This window comes from Henckelia pumila, chromosome 3 (assembly GCF_033568475.1).
Source record: "Henckelia pumila isolate YLH828 chromosome 3, ASM3356847v2, whole genome shotgun sequence".
Lineage (NCBI taxonomy): Eukaryota > Viridiplantae > Streptophyta > Magnoliopsida > Lamiales > Gesneriaceae > Henckelia > Henckelia pumila.
In genome coordinates, this window is record NC_133122.1 from 128270942 (window position 1) to 128286233 (window position 15292).

The 15292-nt window shown below is 39.3% G+C and overlaps 1 long non-coding RNA gene across 1 annotated transcript; it reads left to right on the plus strand.

Moving 5' to 3' along the window:
- The first annotated feature begins 12807 nt into the window (after positions 1–12807).
- On the plus strand, positions 12808–14886 carry LOC140893621 (uncharacterized). The gene is made up of 5 exons (XR_012153222.1): positions 12808–12899; positions 13046–13120; positions 14236–14321; positions 14403–14451; positions 14547–14886. It is a non-coding gene; the product is annotated as an uncharacterized lncRNA (long non-coding RNA).
- The last annotated feature ends 406 nt before the right edge of the window (positions 14887–15292 follow it).

The window sequence follows — 15292 nt, forward strand, 5'->3', positions numbered from 1 at the left end:
CAGACACTCAGGCAAGTGTCTCTAGTATGTTCTCGAGGGTTACCCTAGATTTCGAGGATGAAATCTTTTAAGGGGAAGAGAATGTAGTGACCCGTATCCGCAATTAATGATTAATGACTATATTAATCATGTGATCATGTTTTGAATTATTAATACATGTTTAAGGGAGTTTCTGTTGGATTAACGAACTTCGGAAATAGATTCAGAATGATCGAAAAAGGGCCGAAGGGTGACCAGGAATGGAAGCAAAGTTCATGAACGGATGCAACGTTCTGGCAGTTGATGTCATCCGTGACGTAAACAATATTACGTCATTGCTTACACACTTGATGGGACATTGGAAGCAACGATGGGGATCGGAAGCAACGTTCGTCAGGTAAAACGGACGCAACGTTGAGGAACGGACGTTCCGTTCCGCGTCTATAAATATGGGATCTGAGGCTCATTTGCAATTCGCACCTTTCCTATCTTCTCTCTCAATTCCTTAGCCTTCTAACTCAGATCTAGGGAGTTCTAGGCATCCTATGGGAAATCCGGAAGTGGCATAGCGATTCAGGCATCGTAGCGGAGCTGTGGCCTAGTTTTGAGGCAATTTCCATCAGCGGGCTGATGACGGACGCAGGTATAGCTATGGTCTCCTTAAATTATTTAGGAGTATCTTATAGCTTAGTTAAGGCTTTTAGAGTATATTGAATGATGCATGGGTATTTGCATTGTAGAGTTGATGATAGGCTTGGAACCTAGAGTGGGACTGTTAGGACTGCCTGTAATAAGGTACGTAAGTACTAAGTGAGATAGCTAGCGGGTTTTGCATGCTTATATGTTGCATTTGTGTGTCATATTATTATGCAGCATGTGCATATCATATTGTGTCTGTCCATATTTTGAGATGAGCCATGTAGGGCCGCTCAGCCCTGTTCGGACGGTTGATGTTGAGCGCCCCGTGACTGACGGGTTAGCCGGCACTGGCATCTTGAAGACACGGTCTACGTCCATTAGAAATGATCAGTGTACGCAGGGTTTGCTCCCCGGGTTGTACCACTCATGTCCTAGGCGTCATTACAGAGCATTTGTATACAGTTATCCCAGATATGGATACCCTTGTTTTACCCGTGCTTTCGTATTGAGCTTAGAGCTCACGTGCAGTATTTTTTGTGTATCTGGACACCCCATTTGACGGGGCAGGTGTATGTGGAGGATTGAACATCAGGAGCTTAGAGTAGCCAGTGACCAATGAAGACCACAGGATTAGCTGCTGGTTTTTGCCCTTTAGGCTGATTTATTCGATTGGGTTGTATAATCGAATTTTTTTAACCGGTTGTATTCTGCTGGTATGCTTTTATTTAAGTCTTTCGCAGCGATTTATTTAATGCATGCTTAATTATGCTCTTAACTCAGATTAGGTAGTGGATCCGGGTTGGGTCGCTACAGGGGCTGTTCTCGTCGAGTCGTGCTAGGCTTGGGGAGCTGTCCTTGTGGGGTAGAAAGGTGCTATGGTTGGTTAAGTTGTTAGAATATAGGCTTGTAATTTAGAGGAACTTTGGTTGAAGGTCTAGAAGGGGATCTTAGTGGGAAGGGCATGAGCAGAATTCTGGTGGTGTGGGTACTGTCCGGAATTTAATTTTTAAAACAAGGTTAAACTTGGGTTTTGGTCAAGGGCTCGGGTCTGGAATTAGGCCAAGATGTTAGGAAAATTTCGGTTCAAGCGGGAATAAATTCGATTAAGGTTTGGTTGAGTTCTAGGCTATCGAATGTTAAGGTCCGGATTTTTGATGTTAAGTGCTGCTGCCCGGAAACTAAATTTTCAGAAATTATTGGATAAGAATTGTACCTCGAGGATGACTTCTTAATTAAGTATAGAGTGCATGGAAACCGTGTCTTCAAGCGAAAGTAGTTTTTGTTAAGAATCAAGTAAGGTATAAGTCTTGCAAGTGGATTGCCCGGGATACGTCCTAAGTGCCTAAAAGGAAAGTCTAGATTCTTATCTATGGTTTGCCACCTAAATCATCATCCTTGTCAACCATCTTTCATCATTTACTTGTGAATCGAGTAATCGAGTAAATATTTTCAAAGAAAGTTATTTTCATAAATGATGCCATATCTTTGAGTCGAGTCAAGTAAGAAGAAAGAAAATATTTTTGAACGAAGTGAGTTGGTTGTGACTATAAAAATGACGTGTATGTGTGGGGTTGAGAGACATTCTGACCTACCTTACCACCTGACGTGTATGTGTGGGGCTGAGAGACGTTTTGGCCTACCTTATCAAATATTTGACGTGTATGTGTGGGGTTGAGAGAAATCTTGGCCTCCCTTACCAATTACATGGAAAGATTGGGCTGGGTGATATCCTGACCTCCTTGTGACATAGTGCACTGCTGCCATGATCATGATCGAAATCACAGGGTCACAATTCAAGGATCTAAGTTCACAGTTACAGTTACAGTTACAGTTTCAATTTCAGTTGTAGATCAGTTCTAATTTGACTCGACTTCGTTTATATTCAGTTTCAGTCACACATGATGTAACGCCCCGATTTTATCTTAATCGGCTTTATTTGAGATAATCGGAGATTCCAGAATTCAAGAGCCGACTTGATTTTGATCAGGGTCCTTTTTGCAAATTTTGGATTTTTGAGGGACTAAAATGCAAATTTGGACTTAAATAGATATTTAAGCAAGTGTTGACTCTTTTCATTCACTTCATCTCCTCCCTCACGCCTCCTACCTCCATTGAAGACGCCTCAAACCCATTTCAAGCTTTTAGATTTCTCCCCGAGCTCGATCCGTCCGTTGGAAATTATTTCTGAAGGCAGATTAGCGATCACGACTGCGAGAGCTTCGTTCTATTTTAAGTTTTTCTACGATCAGGTTCTTTCTAATTTTGGGATGTCGTTAGAATTGATTGAGTTTGGAGTATGTTGTTCTTGGCGGAGTTCTGATCGTTTATTCTCTATCAGTTTCGAAATAGAGCGTCGTTCGGATTTGTTATGAATTTTGGAAGTTTATTCGAAAAATGGGATTTTGTGATTTGTTGGAATTAGATTGTTTTGGTTGAATGTTGATTGATATGAGTTGTTTGGCTTGATATTATGCTGTCTGCATTTCCGGTTTGATCAGATTATAGCCGTTATGCCGTCGGTTTGAGTTTTGGATTGTTTATCGGTTCGAATTGTTGAGCCAAGCCTTTGTTGAGTTGTATGTTAATCTCGAGCCCTTATTACTTCTTGTACAGATTGATTTTAGGCCAGTGGAGTTGCGAGATTTCAGCTTTGTGCAACTTGGAGATTGGAGCCGGTATCGTATCGATTCTCTTATTATCGATTGAGGCTGTTTGATTGAATCTTGTTTGAGGAATCGTTGTTGTTTCCAGGTTGGAGCATCGACGTTGTTGAAAAGAGGTAAAAGATGACTTAGATTGGAATGGAACGTGTGACTCGAATCCGACTTGATTCGAGTGTTCCGAAGAATCACATACTTGCATGTTATTTGCTTTTACTTGAATTTAGTTGATTGAGTTATGTTGCATTGCATTCATCTTGAGCCATGAATCCTTGATTTGAGTAGCGGGCAGGACGGCCCTTGTTGATGATAGACGTTTTGGGGATTATATTGTGAGTGGCCTGGGTGTAGCCGTTTCACCTAGTGCTAGCATACTCCTTATAGTCGCACCAAAGTCTAGAGGATGGAGATACGTAGCACCACCTCGATCGGGAGAGTCGGTGAGTCGTTTACGTGATCTCGTCCTCGGGATCCCAAAAGCAAAAGTAGCAACTCTTTTGATTATCCGACTTGATAATCCCAGATTTTAAAGACATGCATTGCATTTATGCATATGAATTGAGTTTTAGATATGCTTGGGGAATTGCATGATTGTTAATTGATTATTTGGAAGTTGATGCATTTCGTTTGGAATGCTTGTCTGCTATTGCATGTTGTCTCTTTTTACTGGGAATATTATTCTCACCGGATTATCCGGCTGTTGTCTTTGTTTGTATGTGTACTTGGCAACAGGTGGGGCAGGACCGAGTCAGAGGCAACATGGCTAGGTGGTTGAGATGATAGACATGAGGCCTTGTTGTTTTAGAAGTCGAATTTTATAATCGAACTTAGATTGTATTCGAATTGTAATCTAAAATCGAAGTATGTTGTTGTTGTATCGTTTTAGACTTCTGGTTATTTTTAGGCCTTCTGAAAGCATGACTTGTTATGGAATGTTTCCCTACATCCTGTTATTGCATATGTATTTGAAGGCATGTCGGACCAAGCGCGGAATCCTTTCTTTTTTTTCTGCAGCCTGAGCATTTTCTGCCCAAGCCTTCCGCGCGCGGGCGAGGCATTCCTCGCGCACGCGCGAGGCCTCCGTTGGGCCTCTGAATTGTTTGCCCGCGCGCGAGCTTGGTACCTCGCGCGGGCGCGAGCCTTTGGTTGGTCTCGGTTGTTGAAGCCCGCGCACGCGCGAGCTTGGTTCCTCGCGCTGGCGCGTGGCGTTTAAAAAAAAAAAAAAAAACTTTGAATTGTTTTACTCTTGGATTCTTGTTCGCTTACTTGTTGTTTAATCCAAGATTTGTGGTTTAGAATCGAGGTCTCACATTAAGTGGTATCAGAGCGTTAAGATTCTTGGTCGAACTAGAGTGAGCGGGGTAGATCGAGTCTGTGTGCAATGACTCCTCGCATGTGTTTGAATTATTTAATTGTGTACTTAATTCCATGCGAGCATGCTTTATTGTTTGAGCATTATTTGAATTACATGGTTGTGTGATTTAAATTAATAAAGCATGATCTACTTGAGATATAACTGTTTCTGTTCTCGACTGGTATTCGGTATTCCAAGCGGTTGTAAGGGCACTGATGGTAGCGATTGAGATATCTCGTGTGCTAACCTTTGATAATCAGATGGGTCCTCGTCGAGTGATAAACAGAAACACACCACCAGTTATCCCTGCGACTGAGCAAGCTAGCACTGAGGTTGATCAGTTGGATGCTTCAGCGACTCCTATGGAAACCTTGCTGAAAAGATTTCAGTCGTTCAATCCGCCGTTGTTGATGGGTTCAAAAAATCCAGTTGACTGTGAGAGTTGGTTGGATGATATCGATCAGTTGTTCGATTCCATCGATTACACAGATGATCGTCGAATCGGGTTAGTCATTCATCAGCTTCGTGGGGTTGCTAAGAGTTGGTGGATCATGACGAAGAAAGCAATGGAGAATAGAGGTACGGAAGTTACTTGGACTCTTTTCAAATCGGAATTTTATAAGCGATTTTTCCCTATCTCGTATCGCAAAGATAAGGGAGCAGAGTTTGCCAACCTGAGGCAAGGGAATCTGAACATTGAAGAGTACGTGGCTAAGTTCGATAGTCTGTTGCGTTTTGCACCGCTAATTGCCGGAGATGAAGAAGCTAAGGCAGATCAGTTTATCAATGGTTTGAACCCCGACGTCTTCACGTTGGTAAATACCAACAGGCCTAACAACTTTGCGGATGCCATGAATCACGCAAAGGGAGCAGAAGCAGGTTTGTGGAGACAGAGAGGAAATCAGTTTGTGCCTCAGCAGCAGCAAGGACAGTTTCAGGCACAATCTTCTCAATACCAAAACCAACCGTTCCATTACCAGAATCAATCCTTTCAGTTTCAGAACCAACCACCGAGTTTTGAGGGTGGTAGAAGTGGAGGTAACAGGAAGGATTACTATCTCCCGAAGGGGAAGCAATTTAAGAAGCACGGAACCAGTTCTTCGAGCTCGAGTGGTTCGAGGCAGTACGGATCGGGACAGAGTTCGGGACAGTCAGGCATGTCTTGTGCCAACTGCGGAGGTCGTCACTCCAGTGATCAGTGTAGAGGTATTTTTGGAAGTTGTCATATTTGTAACCAGGCGGGGCATTTTGCGAGAACATGTCCTCAGCGTGTTCCTCAGCAAGCTCAGAGTGGAATTTTCCCGAGACAGACAGCTCAGCCTCAGCAGCAAGCACCTACTGTCCACTCTTTCCAACCTCAGCAACAGAATGTTCAGGAAGGTAATCAGTATGCAAGACAGCCTCCCAGACAGCAGGCACGAGTTTTTGCTCTGTCTGAGGATCCGCAGACTCAGGCTGCACCCGATAATGATAGATCAGGTAACGTTCGATATTAAGTTTCCTATTCTTATTGGACTGTTAGATACTGGCGGATCTCTTGCCTTCTTATTGAAGAATCTGTATATGTTTAACGTGCCTCTTTTAATTGTTGAATCATTCGAATTGATGAATACTCCAGTAGTGTTGTTAACTGCTGTTAACCGGATCTTTCAGAAGAATTAGTTGAGATTTGGGATTCTTATCGTTGATTTCTTATTTTTTTTTGGAATGAGAATTGTACTGATCTTTCAGAGCTTTTGAGAATCGTATAGCAGTTGTATGTTTTCTTCGATGTCTGAATTCTTTTGGATCGAATGGCCTTCTTCGATTGTATGATTTGATGTCGGAGTTTATGCCTATCAGTGATTTCTTCTTATCGAGATTTTGAGATGTATTCTTATTCAGAGGAATCGTGCTATAGTCTAGACACGAGACAGCTGAAGACGCTCGAGACTCAATGTCTGAATCTGGACTTTAAGCTCGCAGCGATCTTATTGATTAGAAGATCTGTTATCTATTATCTTATGAGGAAATTTTCGTGATCTGTTCTAATCTTAAGAGTTGGAGTAATTATTTTAGCAGACGGAACTGATTTGAAAGCATAGAAGAAGATTCCCATTGATTGCAGGTGATTTTCTGTGTCACTTGTTTTGGAACCAGAGATGAGTCGAAGTGAGACTGAGCATAGTAGGATTTTCCAACGAATAGGAGTCGACTTTTGTTTGACGGACTTAAAGGAGTAGTTTTGAGAGTCACAGTTTGTGTTGGAATCGTGTTGATTTCGAGGACGAAATCTTTTCTTAGAGGGGGAGAATTGTAACGCCCCGATTTTATCTTAATCGGCTTTATTTGAGATAATCGGAGATTCCAGAATTCAAGAGCCGACTTGATTTTGATCAGGGTCCTTTTTGCAAATTTTGGATTTTTGAGGGACTAAAATGCAAATTTGGACTTAAATAGATATTTAAGGAAGTGTTGACTCTTTTCCTTCACTTCATCTCCTCCCTCACGCCTCCTCCCTCCATTGAAGATGCCTCAAACCCATTTCAAGCTTTTAGATTTCTCCCCGAGCTCGATCCGACCGTTGGAAATTATTTCTGAAGGCAGATTAGCGATCACGGCTGCGAGAGCTTCGTTCTATCGTAAGTTTTTCTACGATCAGGTTCTTTCTAATTTTGGGATGTCGTTAGAATTGATTGAGTTTGGAGTATGTTGTTCTTGGCGGAGTTCTGATCGTTTATTCTCTGTCAGTTTCGAAATAGTGCGTCGTTCGGATTTGTTATGAATTTTGGAAGTTTATTCGAAAAATGGGATTTTGTGATTTGTTGGAATTAGATTGTTTTGGTTGAATGTTGATTGATATGAGTTGTTTGGCTTGATATTATGCTGTCTGCATTTCCGGTTTGATCAGATTATAGCCGTTATGCCGTCGGTTTGAGTTTTGGATTGTTTATCGGTTCGAATTGTTGAGCCAAGCCTTTGTTGAGTTGTATGTTAATCTCGAGCCCTTATTACTTCTTGTACAGATTGATTTTAGGCCAGTGGAGTTGCGAGATTTCAGCTTTGTGCAACTTGGAGATTGGAGCCGGTATCGTATCGATTCTCTTATTATCGATTGAGGCTGTTTGATTGAATCTTGTTTGAGGAATCGTTGTTGTTTCCAGGTTGGAGCATCGACGTTGTTGAAAAGAGGTAAAAGATGACTTAGATTGGAATGGAACGTGTGACTCGAATCCGACTTGATTCGAGTTTTCCGAAGAATCACATACTTGCATGTTATTTGCTTTTACTTGAATTTAATTGATTGAGTTATGTTGCATTGCATTCATCTTGAGCCATGAATCCTTGATTTGAGTAGCGGGCAGGACGGCCCTTGTTGATGATAGACGTTTTGGGGATTATATTGTGAGTGGCCTGGGTGTAGCCGTTTCACCTAGTGCTAGCATACTCCTTATAGTCGCACCAAAGTCTAGAGGATGGAGATACGTAGCACCACCTCGATCGGGAGAGTCGGTGAGTCGTTTACGTGATCTCGTCCTCGGGATCCCAAAAGCAAAAGCAGCAACTCTTTTGATTATCCGACTTGATAATCCCAGATTTTAAAGACATGCATTGCATTTATGCATATGAATTGAGTTTTAGATATGCTTGGGGAATTGCATGATTGTTAATTGATTATTTGGAAGTTGATGCATTTCGTTTGGAATGCTTGTCTGCTATTGCATGTTGTCTCTTTTTACTGGGAATATTATTCTCACCGGATTATCCGGCTGTTGTCTTTGTTTGTATGTGTACTTGGCAACAGGTGGGGCAGGACCGAGTCAGAGGCCACATGGCTAGGTGGTTGAGATGATAGACGTGAGGCCTTGTTGTTTTAGAAGTCGAATTTTGTAATCGAACTTAGATTGTATTCGAATTGTAATCTAAAATCGAAGTATGTTGTTGTTGTATCGTTTTAGACTTCTGGTTGTTTTTAGGCCTTCTGAAAGCATGACTTGTTATGGAATGTTTCCCTACACCCTGTTATTGCATATGTATTTGAAGGCATGTTGGACCAAGCGCGGAATCCTTTCTTTTTTTTTCTGCAGCCTGAGCATTTTCGCCCAGGCCTTCCGCGCGCGGGCGAGGCGTTCCTCGCGCGCGCGCGAGGCCTCCGTTGGGCCTCTGAATTGTTTGCCCGCGCGCGCGCGAGCTTGGTACCTCGCGCGGGCGCGAGCCTTTGGTTGGTCTCAGTTGTTGAAGCCCGCGCACGCGCGAGCTTGGTTACTCGCGCGGGCGCGCGACGTTTAAAAAAATAAAAAAAAAAAAACTTTGAATTGTTTTACTCTTGGATTCTTGTTCGCTTACTTGTTGTTTAATTCGAGATTAGTGGTTTAGAATCGAGGTCTCACACATGAGATTAAGTAAAGTTTAAGAAAGTTTTCAAGTTTAAATGTGTGAGTTCATTGCATGCATTACATCTCATTCTCATTTATCATTCAACTTTTCGGAGTAAGTTTCAATGTATATTAAGTACAAGTATTTTAAGTATTAAGCATGTACTTTTAAACCCTCGTTATTTCTTCCATATTCTTGTTGGGCCCCTAGGCTCACTACATCTACTTGGTGCATGTATAAGTTATCATCGATATTGCGGGGCAGGACTTTCGAGTGGACTGTGATGCGAACACGACACATCGCTCTAACCATTCCAATCTTCCGCAAAAGTTTATTTTAACAATTTAAAGTCTTTTTCTTAATCTTTTGTTGTTCGAAATGTCGAATTTCTTCTCCGGTTCTCGTTCTTTTCTCGGTCTAGTTTATTTAATGTTGTTTGCTTTTCTTTAAAATTTGATGTCTGTGACATATGGTTTGTGATTTAAATAGATAGGTCATGCCGAAATTTTGAAAAATTCGTATTTTATTTAGTTTAATTATAAGAAATAGTTAGTGACGTTTACAAAATCTGTGATAGATTAAAAACTATGTTACATTGGATAAGACAAATAAGGTAAATAACAGAGAATCACAAGAAATGCCTTACATCCAAGTCAACATGATCGAAGCATAATTAATTTACCTCCAATGTCACCAGCAGCAATGTTGTTTGCCATTGCACTTGTCAATCTATCAGTACAAACAATAGTTCAAATACATTTGAATATTACGGATAACAAGTGACACAAGTTTGGATATTATTAGCCTTCGTATACATTTTTTGTCATTAATTTCACATCCTATGCCAAAAATTTCTCCTTCTTTATTAATTTTCAAGACTAGTCCTTAGCCAATCATACATACAGACATGTGTAGTTGCACATAAAATCACACACAGACAAAGAGCGTATGTGTGTGTAGGAGTCCAGAGTAGACCAAGCAGGAACTTCAAAAAAAAAATTACTCGAGGTCCATTCTAAAAGTTTAATCTGCTCCAACACACCAAAATGCATTAATCCTTGACTGAATTCCCGTTTGTGCAAGTGCGCGATAACAAAAAAGTAAAGATCAACGAAATAACACGAAAAAATAACACAACCCGGAACAACCAAGAGGGTGAGTGTTTGTAAAAAAAACCTGTAAAGACTTGTGAATAAGTCTTGGAAACTACTTCTTGTCTTAAACTACCGGGCAAAAAAACTTTTTACGTTAGATGGTTTAATTTCATTGACACGCATTCTGGTTTCATCAGTCGAACCTCCAGGCAAAAGCTTGTATCCCGGCTCTTCAGTTCTAGTATCTGATGTTTTTTATCATTAAACAAAATTCGGTCTAATCAATCATCGTTAAAGGGGACCAGGCAGCTCACAAGAGACTAAGCCAATGATGATGCCCCTTACGGAGGTTTAGATAAATTATTTAAGTTCAATAAAATCATCTCCAAAACAGTGGTGAAGTATATTCAAGGATATACGAAATGGATAAAATTTCATAATAATCTACAACACTAGGCTATACTTGAAAAGTGAGCAACAACAAACAACTGTAGCAGTAGTAGAAAACTGAGCTAGAAAATTGTTGTGTAATTTTATGCTCGCAAGCGCACAATTGTCAAGTTTTAATATATGATAAATAGATTATCATTCTCACGAGGATTGAAAATTTATATTCACACTAAATACTGTAATTAAAATAATCTCAAATTTGTTTAGAAAATCAAAGTTTTAAATTCAATAAAATAAATTAAATTAAATGAACCAGAATTTCAAGGACAGCTTTGGGTACATGGTCTGAGACGGGTTCTAGATATAAGATTTCACTCAATTTTTATTCATGCAAATCATATCAATTGATATTATCATCTATTCCAATTTATATGTCAATAACCCTTAAGTGTTATTTACTGCCTCTCTCCAGTACCGAGTAAATTTTATTATTCTAATAGCAATTTCGATATCCCTATTAGAAATAAAACAATAAAATAATTTAATTAAGTTCTATGGTTTTCTTTCAATGACCTCAAAGGATCTTGTAGGCCTCCCGAACTCTACAAAAATCCTAGATTGTGTTTTTCTCTGATCATATTCAAAATCTCCTCTCCCGAGTGCCAGATTTCAAATAAATATAACAATTGAATTATTGATCAAGTAATTGAAATACAATCAAAATATGAATACACAAATAAATTGTTAAGAATAAATAATAGCAGACAAAATAGTAGTCAAAACATGAAACTCAAATCAAGATCCGTCAATCTCTAGAAATAACTAATAAGTTTATAATGAAATAATTAAACACATAGACATATTCAAAAATCTCATAATAAATCAAGGCAGATAATACAAATCAAAGAGTAGATTTGATTCTCCGTCCCCAAATGAATGCCCTCTGTCTTGTGATTCGATTATCCTTTGTCGTTCGCTCTCACATCTCAAATCTGTATCCCAAGCCTCCTTGAATGCGTAGTTGTGTGTGGTTGCATTGTTTGGGTGCCGCTTCTTTTTCTCTAGATTAGTGCGGCTCTTGTGTGGCTTTTTCCCTCTCTCACTACAACAAAATATGGTTTTAACAACACCTAAAAGACAACGGATTTTTCATAAAACTGTTGTATTTTGGCTTTCAACAACGGTTTATATTAAATCCGTTGTTGTTGGTCATTTTTTACTGAAATAAGACAACGGTTTTTAATCAAAGACAATGGTTTTTAAAAACCGTTGTCTATGAGCTTGTTTTTTGTGGCCTACAACAACGGTTTTTATTAACCGTTGTCTGTGAGCGGATTTTTGAATTGTCTACCACAACGGTTTTTATTAACCGTTTTCTTTTTTTATTGTTTTAGGTAGCTTAAGACAACTTTCTTTTTTATCCGTAGTCTTTGGGATTTTTTTATAGCTTTTTTTTAAACACACATTACATATACATATATACCTATATACATATATACCTACACAATTCAAAAAGAAAAGAAAAGAAAAGAGAAGCCCAAGCGTAGCCCAACCCGTCGCCTCTCGCCCCTTCGACCCAGCAAATCCGGTGCCCTAGTCGCCGATCAAACGCCGGGAACAGGTCGGTAAATGGAATCTCTTTCCCCTCTTGTCCAGATCGACGTTCGGAATCCTGGATCGAACTTTTACGTTGAGGGCCTTGGTCGATCCCATCTCAGATCTGAGTTTGATCCCATCACTTCTGTTGATTTTTTAGATTCTCGTTCTTCTTCTTTTTTCTTTTTTTTTTGGTTTAGGTTTTATCTTAAATTGATTGAAACTACTCACTCGTTGATGTAATCTGGGTTAAGGTTTTGGGTCTTACTTCCTGATGCGTGGTATTTTTTTAGATTGTAGTATATTGTCGTCAGAATCAGCAAAAATGGGTGTCGAGAATTATCATGTAATAGAGCTCGTGGGAGAGGGCTCGTTTGGTAAAGTTTACAAAGGAAGGCGGAAGTTCACTGGCCAGGTATTATCTATTTGTTTATTTTATATTTATTATATAATTGTTGCACTGGTTTAAATCTATTTATCTATTCTTACTCTGGTTTATGCCAATAATTTGACAGACGGTTGCTATGAAATTTATCCCTAAACACGGAAAAACAGGATATTGAGGTATTTATCATACTATTTATTCTCATTCTTTTTTCTATTGTTGATTGCCTTCTATTAGCAGACTTAAGTGCATGTAATTTTATGTTTGCATTATTGTATTTAAGTAATACTTTAAAGTTTGTGGTGTTTTGTACGTGGCCATTTGCTAACTTTAACTGGTTTGGAGCTCTTCAGATTCTTAGGAAGTTGAAGCATGAAAATATTATAGCAATGCTGGACTCATTCGAGAGCCCACAAGAGTTTTGTGTTGTCACTGAATTCGCACAAGTAAATACCACTTCACTTTCCAATTATCTCCATTCCATCAATTATTTTGCTACAAGGCTTTGTGGTTATATGAGCTATTTGATGAACACATCCTGCGCACTGTCAGGGGAAAATGAAAGTTGTGTGATTAATATTTTTTTTTGCAGGGTGAGCTTTTTGAAATTCTTTAGGATGACAAGTGCCTTCCAGAAGAACAAGTTCAAGCAATCGCTAAACAGCTGGTACTCAGTTTCTTTAAGCTATCACTTTCTGCATCTGACCTAAGGTTGACAATCACGTGTTCTTGATTATCATAAATGGCACTGTTTTGTGCTATTGCTTAATGATTATATCAGCTGCATGTCTTATTTCCTTTTCCTTTGTTTTGTCATATTGTCTATTAGCTTTTTTGTTCGTATTTTAATTTTTTCTTCAACTGTTTTTTGAGGATCTATAGTTGTTTTTTGTTGTCTTTGGATATATGTAGTGGATTCAGTCCTAATTACTCTCAGTTAATAACTGAATCTATCTTCAATTTGCAATTCATGGAGTTTCAATTATGTGCTTTGAAGCTAGCTAGAAGCAAAAGAAAAAAGAGAGCAGAGCGTAGAAGAACAATGTTTTGGTCAACTTTCTTTCTTACATGTTATTCTTGATTTTGAGGTGTCTGGGTTTGTAATATTGGTTCTTAATGTATTTGATGGTTGTATTTTGAGGTGTTTCTGCCGTTGATTATATTTTTAGAGTCTGCTCGTCCAATGTTTTTTGATTAATTTGCTGCAAGCAGGAGACTTTTATTTATGTACTTAAGCTTTTTGTCCACTTTATTTGTCTGAAATTGGTTAATTATACTCCTAAGTTTATTACTTTGATGATAATTTAAAAATATTTATGGTTCTACTGAAGTCTGAATATGCGTGAACCCTGTTATCGAATTATGTGCTCCCAGCAAGGGTTTCGGTTTTACGTTGTCTCTTTGCTCTTCTGTGCATCAAAATCAAAAAGGAGGTATGCTTTTTCTAGTTTCGCGTTATTTCAGTAAACTTAATCGAATTTCCATGGAGAAGGATATGATATACGGAGAAGGATATGATATACGGAGTAGCAAGTGATTAATGGAATCATGAATGTGACTGGTGTTGGAAGTTAATTTTAGCAGATCGAAGTTATCAAACATCTAGGGGTTGCGGCACTTCTTATATATCTTCTATTGTGTATGAATTTTTATATGTTTACTTTACTTTTTCCCTCATCACTTTCCACTTTTTCATCGATTTTCGAGTTTGTATATATATAATGCTTAGTTACTTGAGTTTTGTTCTCGTGACCTTTAAGTTTCAAATTATCTCTCTTATAGGTTGAAAATGGATGGAGAAATTGGACGAGACTGAGACAAAACGAATATTCACAATCAAAGCATTCATCGTTACAACCGCCTGGATTGTAAGAAATTGATTTGTTCTTTATTTTGTCTTTATTTGTCACTTGATTGTTATTTGATTTTTTGCATCATCTAACTTTTAGGTTGGCTATTTATGGTTTGAATACATCTACAAGTTGGACAAAATTTCATGTAACGGCCTCCATCCTTTGATTAGGTCTGGAATTAAATGATCAAAGAACTCTATATTTTTTAGCGTTGTTAAAAATTCTTTCTTTTTGCCATAGGCCAAGAAGAGATTGCTAGAAATGGTGAATAAAATTATAGAAAAGAGAAAAATTTCTCTGGAGAAAACAGATGGAAACGAGAAGCCTCCAGTCGATGTGATCGATGCTCTAATACATTAGCTTGGAGAATTAGAAGAGACGCAGCAGCATCGACTACCATTCGACTTCATTGGAGGGAACATAATCGAGATGATGATTCCCGGAGAGGAGACAGTGCCCACGGCCATGACTCTAGCCGTTAAATTCCTTACCGACAATCCTGTTGCCTTAGCCCACTTAGTGGTATGAACACACACTTGTTTACCTCTTCATGAAATATTTAGAGGGCCTGCCAACAATGTCAACTTCAATTCATGTCATATTCTTGGTGTAGTAGCCCGTAACCAAAATCAGTAATTAAGGAATTAATCATAATTACTTAGGTAGAGTTCGGAAGCTCGAAGGTGAGTTCGAAAGCTCCGATCAGGATCGGAAGCTCCGAACAGGATCGGAAGCTCCGATCGATATTACGTCAGGCATGACGTGTGGCGAGATCGGAAGCTCCGATCAGGACCGGAAGCTCCGATCACCCCTATCCGGAGTCAACAAGTGATATTTTGACACGTGGCAGATCAGGATCTTCGGAAGCTCCGATGGCAGGATCGGACGTTCCGATCGAGGTTCGGACATTCCGATCAAGGATCGGAAGTTCCGATCATTGTCTATAAATAGAAGGCCGAGACTTCACTTTCATTTGCCAATTCCGA